Raw genomic sequence first — 13,606 nt, forward strand, 5'->3', positions numbered from 1 at the left:
ACTTTCAATTGACTTTCACAATTGTTTGCAAGTGGATTTTGTTATTCCGCACAGTAAAATCCAGCTGCAAAGTGCATTGAAAGTGGTTTGAAAGTGCATTATTCTGCATGTGCAGAAGGGGCGAATGACTACTAACCAAGATGGATATTTTCTCGCTGTAGTACTACCGGTGGTATAATCCTTTGTATTAGTTGCTGGGGTTGTCACTAGGGGTGTGCACCAATTATTTTTCAGTATTTTTCAGATTCAGGTTTAATAGATTAGAAAAAAAGGAAAATAAAAGAACCTGATATGGTTCCCATACTGATATGGTTTTTCCAGTTTTTTAAAATTATAAAACATTTGGGTTCATTTAACAGTAAGAGAAAACTTTGTGGGTTCTGGGGGATATTTTTTGAAGAAGAAGAAGAAGAAGAAGGAGGAGGAGGAGGAGGAGGAGGAGGAGGAGGAAGAGGAGGAGGAGGAGGAGGAGGAGGAGTTTGGATTTATATCCCCCCTTTCTCTCCTGTAGGAGACTCAAAGGGGCTCACAATCTCCTTGCCCTTCCCCCCTCACAACAAACACCCTGTGAGGTAGGTGGGGCTGAGAGAGCTCCGAGAAGCTGTGACTAGCCCATGGTCACCCAGCTGGCATGTGTGGGAGTGTACAGGCTAATCTGAATTCCCCAGATAAGCCTCCACAGCTCAGGCGGCAGAGTGGGGAATCAAGCCTGGTTCCTCCAGATTAGATACATGAGCTCTTAACCTCCTACGCCACTGCTGGCGTAGTTATCAAATTTGCAGCAAAGGTGTGTGTCACTCTCCTGCAATAATCCCACATTTGGTGAATATTGGGATGGGGGGGGTCCAATTTTATAGGCCTCCAAAGTGGGTGTCTCATCTGTCCTCCACTGGAAGCAATGGAGGAAAATTTGGGGGTCCATACAATTGAACCCCCTGAGTCAGTCTTCATCAAACTCAGGGATTCTTGGGCAGAGATGCACCAGCAGCAATGCGGCAAATTTGGTGTCTCTACTTTAAAAAGAGTCCTCCTAGATTCCCATAAAATGTTCCTAATAATTAACATAGAAGCTATGAAACAGGAACCCAGTAAATGTCTCATTTCAACTTGGCCCAAGTCAGACCATTGGTCAACACTGTCTAATCCAGGGGTAGGGAACCTGCGGCTCTCCAGATGTTCAGGAACTACAATTCCCATCAGCCTCTGTCAGCATGGCCATGCTGGTAGGGGCTGATGGGAATTGTAGTTCCTGAACATCTGGAGAGCCGCAGGTTCCCTACCCCTGGTCTAATCTAATTGGCAGCGACTCTCCAGGATCTCACATCAAAGTCTTTCATGTTACCTACCCTCCAAACCTTTCAAGGCATTTTGCCAGACCTCTCATAATTCACCTTCAAAATTCACCTTCAGGCAGAATTTGACAGCTCTGATTAGAACATAGTTAGAGGCACTTCCAGAAATCCTGCAAATTGATATAATTGGGAAATGTAGTCCTTGGAATATTCACAAATGATGAATGTATATATAAGGCAGAGTGTGCAATATCCGCACGGGGCTCGTGCTTGCTTGGAACGCCAGGAAGAAGAAGAAGAAGAAGAAGAAGAAGAAGAAGAAGAAGGAGAAGAAGAAGAAGAAGAAGGAGAAGAAGAAGAAGAAGAAGAAGAAGAAGAAGAAGAAGAAGAAGAAGAAGAAGAAGAAGAAGAAGAAGAAGAAGAAGAAGAAGAAGAAGAAGGAGAAGAAGAAGAAGAAGAAGAAGAAGAAGAAGAAGAAGAAGAAGAAGAAGAAGAAGAAGAAGAAGAAGAAGAATCCCCCCCCCACCCCCCCCCCCCCCCACCCCCCCCCCCCCCCACCCCCCCCCCCCCCCACCCCCCCCCCCCCCCACCCCCCCCCCCCCCCACCCCCCCCCCCCCCCACCCCCCCCCCCCCCCACCCCCCCCCCCCCCCACCCCCCCCCCCCCCCACCCCCCCCCCCCCCCACCCCCCCCCCCCCCCACCCCCCCCCCCCCCCACCCCCCCCCCCCCCCACCCCCCCCCCCCCCCACCCCCCCCCCCCCCCACCCCCCCCCCCCCCCACCCCCCCCCCCCCCCACCCCCCCCCCCCCCCACCCCCCCCCCCCCCCACCCCCCCCCCCCCCCACCCCCCCCCCCCCCCACCCCCCCCCCCCCCCACCCCCCCCCCCCCCCACCCCCCCCCCCCCCCACCCCCCCCCCCCCCCACCCCCCCCCCCCCCCACCCCCCCCCCCCCCCACCCCCCCCCCCCCCCACCCCCCCCCCCCCCCACCCCCCCCCCCCCCCACCCCCCCCCCCCCCCACCCCCCCCCCCCCCCACCCCCCCCCCCCCCCACCCCCCCCCCCCCCCACCCCCCCCCCCCCCCACCCCCCCCCCCCCCCACCCCCCCCCCCCCCCACCCCCCCCCCCCCCCACCCCCCCCCCCCCCCACCCCCCCCCCCCCCCACCCCCCCCCCCCCCCACCCCCCCCCCCCCCCACCCCCCCCCCCCCCCACCCCCCCCCCCCCCCACCCCCCCCCCCCCCCACCCCCCCCCCCCCCCACCCCCCCCCCCCCCCACCCCCCCCCCCCCCCACCCCCCCCCCCCCCCACCCCCCCCCCCCCCCACCCCCCCCCCCCCCCACCCCCCCCCCCCCCCACCCCCCCCCCCCCCCACCCCCCCCCCCCCCCACCCCCCCCCCCCCCCACCCCCCCCCCCCCCCACCCCCCCCCCCCCCCACCCCCCCCCCCCCCCACCCCCCCCCCCCCCCACCCCCCCCCCCCCCCACCCCCCCCCCCCCCCACCCCCCCCCCCCCCCACCCCCCCCCCCCCCCACCCCCCCCCCCCCCCACCCCCCCCCCCCCCCACCCCCCCCCCCCCCCACCCCCCCCCCCCCCCACCCCCCCCCCCCCCCACCCCCCCCCCCCCCCACCCCCCCCCCCCCCCACCCCCCCCCCCCCCCACCCCCCCCCCCCCCCACCCCCCCCCCCCCCCACCCCCCCCCCCCCCCACCCCCCCCCCCCCCCACCCCCCCCCCCCCCCACCCCCCCCCCCCCCCACCCCCCCCCCCCCCCACCCCCCCCCCCCCCCACCCCCCCCCCCCCCCACCCCCCCCCCCCCCCACCCCCCCCCCCCCCCACCCCCCCCCCCCCCCACCCCCCCCCCCCCCCACCCCCCCCCCCCCCCACCCCCCCCCCCCCCCACCCCCCCCCCCCCCCACCCCCCCCCCCCCCCACCCCCCCCCCCCCCCACCCCCCCCCCCCCCCACCCCCCCCCCCCCCCACCCCCCCCCCCCCCCACCCCCCCCCCCCCCCACCCCCCCCCCCCCCCACCCCCCCCCCCCCCCACCCCCCCCCCCCCCCACCCCCCCCCCCCCCCACCCCCCCCCCCCCCCACCCCCCCCCCCCCCCACCCCCCCCCCCCCCCACCCCCCCCCCCCCCCACCCCCCCCCCCCCCCACCCCCCCCCCCCCCCACCCCCCCCCCCCCCCACCCCCCCCCCCCCCCACCCCCCCCCCCCCCCACCCCCCCCCCCCCCCACCCCCCCCCCCCCCCACCCCCCCCCCCCCCCACCCCCCCCCCCCCCCACCCCCCCCCCCCCCCACCCCCCCCCCCCCCCACCCCCCCCCCCCCCCACCCCCCCCCCCCCCCACCCCCCCCCCCCCCCACCCCCCCCCCCCCCCACCCCCCCCCCCCCCCACCCCCCCCCCCCCCCACCCCCCCCCCCCCCCACCCCCCCCCCCCCCCACCCCCCCCCCCCCCCACCCCCCCCCCCCCCCACCCCCCCCCCCCCCCACCCCCCCCCCCCCCCACCCCCCCCCCCCCCCACCCCCCCCCCCCCCCACCCCCCCCCCCCCCCACCCCCCCCCCCCCCCACCCCCCCCCCCCCCCACCCCCCCCCCCCCCCACCCCCCCCCCCCCCCACCCCCCCCCCCCCCCACCCCCCCCCCCCCCCACCCCCCCCCCCCCCCACCCCCCCCCCCCCCCACCCCCCCCCCCCCCCACCCCCCCCCCCCCCCACCCCCCCCCCCCCCCACCCCCCCCCCCCCCCACCCCCCCCCCCCCCCACCCCCCCCCCCCCCCACCCCCCCCCCCCCCCACCCCCCCCCCCCCCCACCCCCCCCCCCCCCCACCCCCCCCCCCCCCCACCCCCCCCCCCCCCCACCCCCCCCCCCCCCCACCCCCCCCCCCCCCCACCCCCCCCCCCCCCCACCCCCCCCCCCCCCCACCCCCCCCCCCCCCCACCCCCCCCCCCCCCCACCCCCCCCCCCCCCCACCCCCCCCCCCCCCCACCCCCCCCCCCCCCCACCCCCCCCCCCCCCCACCCCCCCCCCCCCCCACCCCCCCCCCCCCCCACCCCCCCCCCCCCCCACCCCCCCCCCCCCCCACCCCCCCCCCCCCCCACCCCCCCCCCCCCCCACCCCCCCCCCCCCCCACCCCCCCCCCCCCCCACCCCCCCCCCCCCCCACCCCCCCCCCCCCCCACCCCCCCCCCCCCCCACCCCCCCCCCCCCCCACCCCCCCCCCCCCCCACCCCCCCCCCCCCCCACCCCCCCCCCCCCCCACCCCCCCCCCCCCCCACCCCCCCCCCCCCCCACCCCCCCCCCCCCCCACCCCCCCCCCCCCCCACCCCCCCCCCCCCCCACCCCCCCCCCCCCCCACCCCCCCCCCCCCCCACCCCCCCCCCCCCCCACCCCCCCCCCCCCCCACCCCCCCCCCCCCCCACCCCCCCCCCCCCCCACCCCCCCCCCCCCCCACCCCCCCCCCCCCCCACCCCCCCCCCCCCCCACCCCCCCCCCCCCCCACCCCCCCCCCCCCCCACCCCCCCCCCCCCCCACCCCCCCCCCCCCCCACCCCCCCCCCCCCCCACCCCCCCCCCCCCCCACCCCCCCCCCCCCCCACCCCCCCCCCCCCCCACCCCCCCCCCCCCCCACCCCCCCCCCCCCCCACCCCCCCCCCCCCCCACCCCCCCCCCCCCCCACCCCCCCCCCCCCCCACCCCCCCCCCCCCCCACCCCCCCCCCCCCCCACCCCCCCCCCCCCCCACCCCCCCCCCCCCCCACCCCCCCCCCCCCCCACCCCCCCCCCCCCCCACCCCCCCCCCCCCCCACCCCCCCCCCCCCCCACCCCCCCCCCCCCCCACCCCCCCCCCCCCCCACCCCCCCCCCCCCCCACCCCCCCCCCCCCCCACCCCCCCCCCCCCCCACCCCCCCCCCCCCCCACCCCCCCCCCCCCCCACCCCCCCCCCCCCCCACCCCCCCCCCCCCCCACCCCCCCCCCCCCCCACCCCCCCCCCCCCCCACCCCCCCCCCCCCCCACCCCCCCCCCCCCCCACCCCCCCCCCCCCCCACCCCCCCCCCCCCCCACCCCCCCCCCCCCCCACCCCCCCCCCCCCCCACCCCCCCCCCCCCCCACCCCCCCCCCCCCCCACCCCCCCCCCCCCCCACCCCCCCCCCCCCCCACCCCCCCCCCCCCCCACCCCCCCCCCCCCCCACCCCCCCCCCCCCCCACCCCCCCCCCCCCCCACCCCCCCCCCCCCCCACCCCCCCCCCCCCCCACCCCCCCCCCCCCCCACCCCCCCCCCCCCCCACCCCCCCCCCCCCCCACCCCCCCCCCCCCCCACCCCCCCCCCCCCCCACCCCCCCCCCCCCCCACCCCCCCCCCCCCCCACCCCCCCCCCCCCCCACCCCCCCCCCCCCCCACCCCCCCCCCCCCCCACCCCCCCCCCCCCCCACCCCCCCCCCCCCCCACCCCCCCCCCCCCCCACCCCCCCCCCCCCCCACCCCCCCCCCCCCCCACCCCCCCCCCCCCCCACCCCCCCCCCCCCCCACCCCCCCCCCCCCCCACCCCCCCCCCCCCCCACCCCCCCCCCCCCCCACCCCCCCCCCCCCCCACCCCCCCCCCCCCCCACCCCCCCCCCCCCCCACCCCCCCCCCCCCCCACCCCCCCCCCCCCCCACCCCCCCCCCCCCCCACCCCCCCCCCCCCCCACCCCCCCCCCCCCCCACCCCCCCCCCCCCCCACCCCCCCCCCCCCCCACCCCCCCCCCCCCCCACCCCCCCCCCCCCCCACCCCCCCCCCCCCCCACCCCCCCCCCCCCCCACCCCCCCCCCCCCCCACCCCCCCCCCCCCCCACCCCCCCCCCCCCCCACCCCCCCCCCCCCCCACCCCCCCCCCCCCCCACCCCCCCCCCCCCCCACCCCCCCCCCCCCCCACCCCCCCCCCCCCCCACCCCCCCCCCCCCCCACCCCCCCCCCCCCCCACCCCCCCCCCCCCCCACCCCCCCCCCCCCCCACCCCCCCCCCCCCCCACCCCCCCCCCCCCCCACCCCCCCCCCCCCCCACCCCCCCCCCCCCCCACCCCCCCCCCCCCCCACCCCCCCCCCCCCCCACCCCCCCCCCCCCCCACCCCCCCCCCCCCCCACCCCCCCCCCCCCCCACCCCCCCCCCCCCCCACCCCCCCCCCCCCCCACCCCCCCCCCCCCCCACCCCCCCCCCCCCCCACCCCCCCCCCCCCCCACCCCCCCCCCCCCCCACCCCCCCCCCCCCCCACCCCCCCCCCCCCCCACCCCCCCCCCCCCCCACCCCCCCCCCCCCCCACCCCCCCCCCCCCCCACCCCCCCCCCCCCCCACCCCCCCCCCCCCCCACCCCCCCCCCCCCCCACCCCCCCCCCCCCCCACCCCCCCCCCCCCCCACCCCCCCCCCCCCCCACCCCCCCCCCCCCCCACCCCCCCCCCCCCCCACCCCCCCCCCCCCCCACCCCCCCCCCCCCCCACCCCCCCCCCCCCCCACCCCCCCCCCCCCCCACCCCCCCCCCCCCCCACCCCCCCCCCCCCCCACCCCCCCCCCCCCCCACCCCCCCCCCCCCCCACCCCCCCCCCCCCCCACCCCCCCCCCCCCCCACCCCCCCCCCCCCCCACCCCCCCCCCCCCCCACCCCCCCCCCCCCCCACCCCCCCCCCCCCCCACCCCCCCCCCCCCCCACCCCCCCCCCCCCCCACCCCCCCCCCCCCCCACCCCCCCCCCCCCCCACCCCCCCCCCCCCCCACCCCCCCCCCCCCCCACCCCCCCCCCCCCCCACCCCCCCCCCCCCCCACCCCCCCCCCCCCCCACCCCCCCCCCCCCCCACCCCCCCCCCCCCCCACCCCCCCCCCCCCCCACCCCCCCCCCCCCCCACCCCCCCCCCCCCCCACCCCCCCCCCCCCCCACCCCCCCCCCCCCCCACCCCCCCCCCCCCCCACCCCCCCCCCCCCCCACCCCCCCCCCCCCCCACCCCCCCCCCCCCCCACCCCCCCCCCCCCCCACCCCCCCCCCCCCCCACCCCCCCCCCCCCCCACCCCCCCCCCCCCCCACCCCCCCCCCCCCCCACCCCCCCCCCCCCCCACCCCCCCCCCCCCCCACCCCCCCCCCCCCCCACCCCCCCCCCCCCCCACCCCCCCCCCCCCCCACCCCCCCCCCCCCCCACCCCCCCCCCCCCCCACCCCCCCCCCCCCCCACCCCCCCCCCCCCCCACCCCCCCCCCCCCCCACCCCCCCCCCCCCCCACCCCCCCCCCCCCCCACCCCCCCCCCCCCCCACCCCCCCCCCCCCCCACCCCCCCCCCCCCCCACCCCCCCCCCCCCCCACCCCCCCCCCCCCCCACCCCCCCCCCCCCCCACCCCCCCCCCCCCCCACCCCCCCCCCCCCCCACCCCCCCCCCCCCCCACCCCCCCCCCCCCCCACCCCCCCCCCCCCCCACCCCCCCCCCCCCCCACCCCCCCCCCCCCCCACCCCCCCCCCCCCCCACCCCCCCCCCCCCCCACCCCCCCCCCCCCCCACCCCCCCCCCCCCCCACCCCCCCCCCCCCCCACCCCCCCCCCCCCCCACCCCCCCCCCCCCCCACCCCCCCCCCCCCCCACCCCCCCCCCCCCCCACCCCCCCCCCCCCCCACCCCCCCCCCCCCCCACCCCCCCCCCCCCCCACCCCCCCCCCCCCCCACCCCCCCCCCCCCCCACCCCCCCCCCCCCCCACCCCCCCCCCCCCCCACCCCCCCCCCCCCCCACCCCCCCCCCCCCCCACCCCCCCCCCCCCCCACCCCCCCCCCCCCCCACCCCCCCCCCCCCCCACCCCCCCCCCCCCCCACCCCCCCCCCCCCCCACCCCCCCCCCCCCCCACCCCCCCCCCCCCCCACCCCCCCCCCCCCCCACCCCCCCCCCCCCCCACCCCCCCCCCCCCCCACCCCCCCCCCCCCCCACCCCCCCCCCCCCCCACCCCCCCCCCCCCCCACCCCCCCCCCCCCCCACCCCCCCCCCCCCCCACCCCCCCCCCCCCCCACCCCCCCCCCCCCCCACCCCCCCCCCCCCCCACCCCCCCCCCCCCCCACCCCCCCCCCCCCCCACCCCCCCCCCCCCCCACCCCCCCCCCCCCCCACCCCCCCCCCCCCCCACCCCCCCCCCCCCCCACCCCCCCCCCCCCCCACCCCCCCCCCCCCCCACCCCCCCCCCCCCCCACCCCCCCCCCCCCCCACCCCCCCCCCCCCCCACCCCCCCCCCCCCCCACCCCCCCCCCCCCCCACCCCCCCCCCCCCCCACCCCCCCCCCCCCCCACCCCCCCCCCCCCCCACCCCCCCCCCCCCCCACCCCCCCCCCCCCCCACCCCCCCCCCCCCCCACCCCCCCCCCCCCCCACCCCCCCCCCCCCCCACCCCCCCCCCCCCCCACCCCCCCCCCCCCCCACCCCCCCCCCCCCCCACCCCCCCCCCCCCCCACCCCCCCCCCCCCCCACCCCCCCCCCCCCCCACCCCCCCCCCCCCCCACCCCCCCCCCCCCCCACCCCCCCCCCCCCCCACCCCCCCCCCCCCCCACCCCCCCCCCCCCCCACCCCCCCCCCCCCCCACCCCCCCCCCCCCCCACCCCCCCCCCCCCCCACCCCCCCCCCCCCCCACCCCCCCCCCCCCCCACCCCCCCCCCCCCCCACCCCCCCCCCCCCCCACCCCCCCCCCCCCCCACCCCCCCCCCCCCCCACCCCCCCCCCCCCCCACCCCCCCCCCCCCCCACCCCCCCCCCCCCCCACCCCCCCCCCCCCCCACCCCCCCCCCCCCCCACCCCCCCCCCCCCCCACCCCCCCCCCCCCCCACCCCCCCCCCCCCCCACCCCCCCCCCCCCCCACCCCCCCCCCCCCCCACCCCCCCCCCCCCCCACCCCCCCCCCCCCCCACCCCCCCCCCCCCCCACCCCCCCCCCCCCCCACCCCCCCCCCCCCCCACCCCCCCCCCCCCCCACCCCCCCCCCCCCCCACCCCCCCCCCCCCCCACCCCCCCCCCCCCCCACCCCCCCCCCCCCCCACCCCCCCCCCCCCCCACCCCCCCCCCCCCCCACCCCCCCCCCCCCCCACCCCCCCCCCCCCCCACCCCCCCCCCCCCCCACCCCCCCCCCCCCCCACCCCCCCCCCCCCCCACCCCCCCCCCCCCCCACCCCCCCCCCCCCCCACCCCCCCCCCCCCCCACCCCCCCCCCCCCCCACCCCCCCCCCCCCCCACCCCCCCCCCCCCCCACCCCCCCCCCCCCCCACCCCCCCCCCCCCCCACCCCCCCCCCCCCCCACCCCCCCCCCCCCCCACCCCCCCCCCCCCCCACCCCCCCCCCCCCCCACCCCCCCCCCCCCCCACCCCCCCCCCCCCCCACCCCCCCCCCCCCCCACCCCCCCCCCCCCCCACCCCCCCCCCCCCCCACCCCCCCCCCCCCCCACCCCCCCCCCCCCCCACCCCCCCCCCCCCCCACCCCCCCCCCCCCCCACCCCCCCCCCCCCCCACCCCCCCCCCCCCCCACCCCCCCCCCCCCCCACCCCCCCCCCCCCCCACCCCCCCCCCCCCCCACCCCCCCCCCCCCCCACCCCCCCCCCCCCCCACCCCCCCCCCCCCCCACCCCCCCCCCCCCCCACCCCCCCCCCCCCCCACCCCCCCCCCCCCCCACCCCCCCCCCCCCCCACCCCCCCCCCCCCCCACCCCCCCCCCCCCCCACCCCCCCCCCCCCCCACCCCCCCCCCCCCCCACCCCCCCCCCCCCCCACCCCCCCCCCCCCCCACCCCCCCCCCCCCCCACCCCCCCCCCCCCCCACCCCCCCCCCCCCCCACCCCCCCCCCCCCCCACCCCCCCCCCCCCCCACCCCCCCCCCCCCCCACCCCCCCCCCCCCCCACCCCCCCCCCCCCCCACCCCCCCCCCCCCCCACCCCCCCCCCCCCCCACCCCCCCCCCCCCCCACCCCCCCCCCCCCCCACCCCCCCCCCCCCCCACCCCCCCCCCCCCCCACCCCCCCCCCCCCCCACCCCCCCCCCCCCCCACCCCCCCCCCCCCCCACCCCCCCCCCCCCCCACCCCCCCCCCCCCCCACCCCCCCCCCCCCCCACCCCCCCCCCCCCCCACCCCCCCCCCCCCCCACCCCCCCCCCCCCCCACCCCCCCCCCCCCCCACCCCCCCCCCCCCCCACCCCCCCCCCCCCCCACCCCCCCCCCCCCCCACCCCCCCCCCCCCCCACCCCCCCCCCCCCCCACCCCCCCCCCCCCCCACCCCCCCCCCCCCCCACCCCCCCCCCCCCCCACCCCCCCCCCCCCCCACCCCCCCCCCCCCCCACCCCCCCCCCCCCCCACCCCCCCCCCCCCCCACCCCCCCCCCCCCCCACCCCCCCCCCCCCCCACCCCCCCCCCCCCCCACCCCCCCCCCCCCCCACCCCCCCCCCCCCCCACCCCCCCCCCCCCCCACCCCCCCCCCCCCCCACCCCCCCCCCCCCCCACCCCCCCCCCCCCCCACCCCCCCCCCCCCCCACCCCCCCCCCCCCCCACCCCCCCCCCCCCCCACCCCCCCCCCCCCCCACCCCCCCCCCCCCCCACCCCCCCCCCCCCCCACCCCCCCCCCCCCCCACCCCCCCCCCCCCCCACCCCCCCCCCCCCCCACCCCCCCCCCCCCCCACCCCCCCCCCCCCCCACCCCCCCCCCCCCCCACCCCCCCCCCCCCCCACCCCCCCCCCCCCCCACCCCCCCCCCCCCCCACCCCCCCCCCCCCCCACCCCCCCCCCCCCCCACCCCCCCCCCCCCCCACCCCCCCCCCCCCCCACCCCCCCCCCCCCCCACCCCCCCCCCCCCCCACCCCCCCCCCCCCCCACCCCCCCCCCCCCCCACCCCCCCCCCCCCCCACCCCCCCCCCCCCCCACCCCCCCCCCCCCCCACCCCCCCCCCCCCCCACCCCCCCCCCCCCCCACCCCCCCCCCCCCCCACCCCCCCCCCCCCCCACCCCCCCCCCCCCCCACCCCCCCCCCCCCCCACCCCCCCCCCCCCCCACCCCCCCCCCCCCCCACCCCCCCCCCCCCCCACCCCCCCCCCCCCCCACCCCCCCCCCCCCCCACCCCCCCCCCCCCCCACCCCCCCCCCCCCCCACCCCCCCCCCCCCCCACCCCCCCCCCCCCCCACCCCCCCCCCCCCCCACCCCCCCCCCCCCCCACCCCCCCCCCCCCCCACCCCCCCCCCCCCCCACCCCCCCCCCCCCCCACCCCCCCCCCCCCCCACCCCCCCCCCCCCCCACCCCCCCCCCCCCCCACCCCCCCCCCCCCCCACCCCCCCCCCCCCCCACCCCCCCCCCCCCCCACCCCCCCCCCCCCCCACCCCCCCCCCCCCCCACCCCCCCCCCCCCCCACCCCCCCCCCCCCCCACCCCCCCCCCCCCCCACCCCCCCCCCCCCCCACCCCCCCCCCCCCCCACCCCCCCCCCCCCCCACCCCCCCCCCCCCCCACCCCCCCCCCCCCCCACCCCCCCCCCCCCCCACCCCCCCCCCCCCCCACCCCCCCCCCCCCCCACCCCCCCCCCCCCCCACCCCCCCCCCCCCCCACCCCCCCCCCCCCCCACCCCCCCCCCCCCCCACCCCCCCCCCCCCCCACCCCCCCCCCCCCCCACCCCCCCCCCCCCCCACCCCCCCCCCCCCCCACCCCCCCCCCCCCCCACCCCCCCCCCCCCCCACCCCCCCCCCCCCCCACCCCCCCCCCCCCCCACCCCCCCCCCCCCCCACCCCCCCCCCCCCCCACCCCCCCCCCCCCCCACCCCCCCCCCCCCCCACCCCCCCCCCCCCCCACCCCCCCCCCCCCCCACCCCCCCCCCCCCCCACCCCCCCCCCCCCCCACCCCCCCCCCCCCCCACCCCCCCCCCCCCCCACCCCCCCCCCCCCCCACCCCCCCCCCCCCCCACCCCCCCCCCCCCCCACCCCCCCCCCCCCCCACCCCCCCCCCCCCCCACCCCCCCCCCCCCCCACCCCCCCCCCCCCCCACCCCCCCCCCCCCCCACCCCCCCCCCCCCCCACCCCCCCCCCCCCCCACCCCCCCCCCCCCCCACCCCCCCCCCCCCCCACCCCCCCCCCCCCCCACCCCCCCCCCCCCCCACCCCCCCCCCCCCCCACCCCCCCCCCCCCCCACCCCCCCCCCCCCCCACCCCCCCCCCCCCCCACCCCCCCCCCCCCCCACCCCCCCCCCCCCCCACCCCCCCCCCCCCCCACCCCCCCCCCCCCCCACCCCCCCCCCCCCCCACCCCCCCCCCCCCCCACCCCCCCCCCCCCCCACCCCCCCCCCCCCCCACCCCCCCCCCCCCCCACCCCCCCCCCCCCCCACCCCCCCCCCCCCCCACCCCCCCCCCCCCCCACCCCCCCCCCCCCCCACCCCCCCCCCCCCCCACCCCCCCCCCCCCCCACCCCCCCCCCCCCCCACCCCCCCCCCCCCCCACCCCCCCCCCCCCCCACCCCCCCCCCCCCCCACCCCCCCCCCCCCCCACCCCCCCCCCCCCCCACCCCCCCCCCCCCCCACCCCCCCCCCCCCCCACCCCCCCCCCCCCCCACCCCCCCCCCCCCCCACCCCCCCCCCCCCCCACCCCCCCCCCCCCCCACCCCCCCCCCCCCCCACCCCCCCCCCCCCCCACCCCCCCCCCCCCCCACCCCCCCCCCCCCCCACCCCCCCCCCCCCCCACCCCCCCCCCCCCCCACCCCCCCCCCCCCCCACCCCCCCCCCCCCCCACCCCCCCCCCCCCCCACCCCCCCCCCCCCCCACCCCCCCCCCCCCCCACCCCCCCCCCCCCCCACCCCCCCCCCCCCCCACCCCCCCCCCCCCCCACCCCCCCCCCCCCCCACCCCCCCCCCCCCCCACCCCCCCCCCCCCCCACCCCCCCCCCCCCCCACCCCCCCCCCCCCCCACCCCCCCCCCCCCCCACCCCCCCCCCCCCCCACCCCCCCCCCCCCCCACCCCCCCCCCCCCCCACCCCCCCCCCCCCCCACCCCCCCCCCCCCCCACCCCCCCCCCCCCCCACCCCCCCCCCCCCCCACCCCCCCCCCCCCCCACCCCCCCCCCCCCCCACCCCCCCCCCCCCCCACCCCCCCCCCCCCCCACCCCCCCCCCCCCCCACCCCCCCCCCCCCCCACCCCCCCCCCCCCCCACCCCCCCCCCCCCCCACCCCCCCCCCCCCCCACCCCCCCCCCCCCCCACCCCCCCCCCCCCCCACCCCCCCCCCCCCCCACCCCCCCCCCCCCCCACCCCCCCCCCCCCCCACCCCCCCCCCCCCCCACCCCCCCCCCCCCCCACCCCCCCCCCCCCCCACCCCCCCCCCCCCCCACCCCCCCCCCCCC

This window comes from Sphaerodactylus townsendi, linkage group LG10 (genome assembly GCF_021028975.2).
Source record: "Sphaerodactylus townsendi isolate TG3544 linkage group LG10, MPM_Stown_v2.3, whole genome shotgun sequence".
NCBI lineage: Eukaryota > Metazoa > Chordata > Lepidosauria > Squamata > Sphaerodactylidae > Sphaerodactylus > Sphaerodactylus townsendi.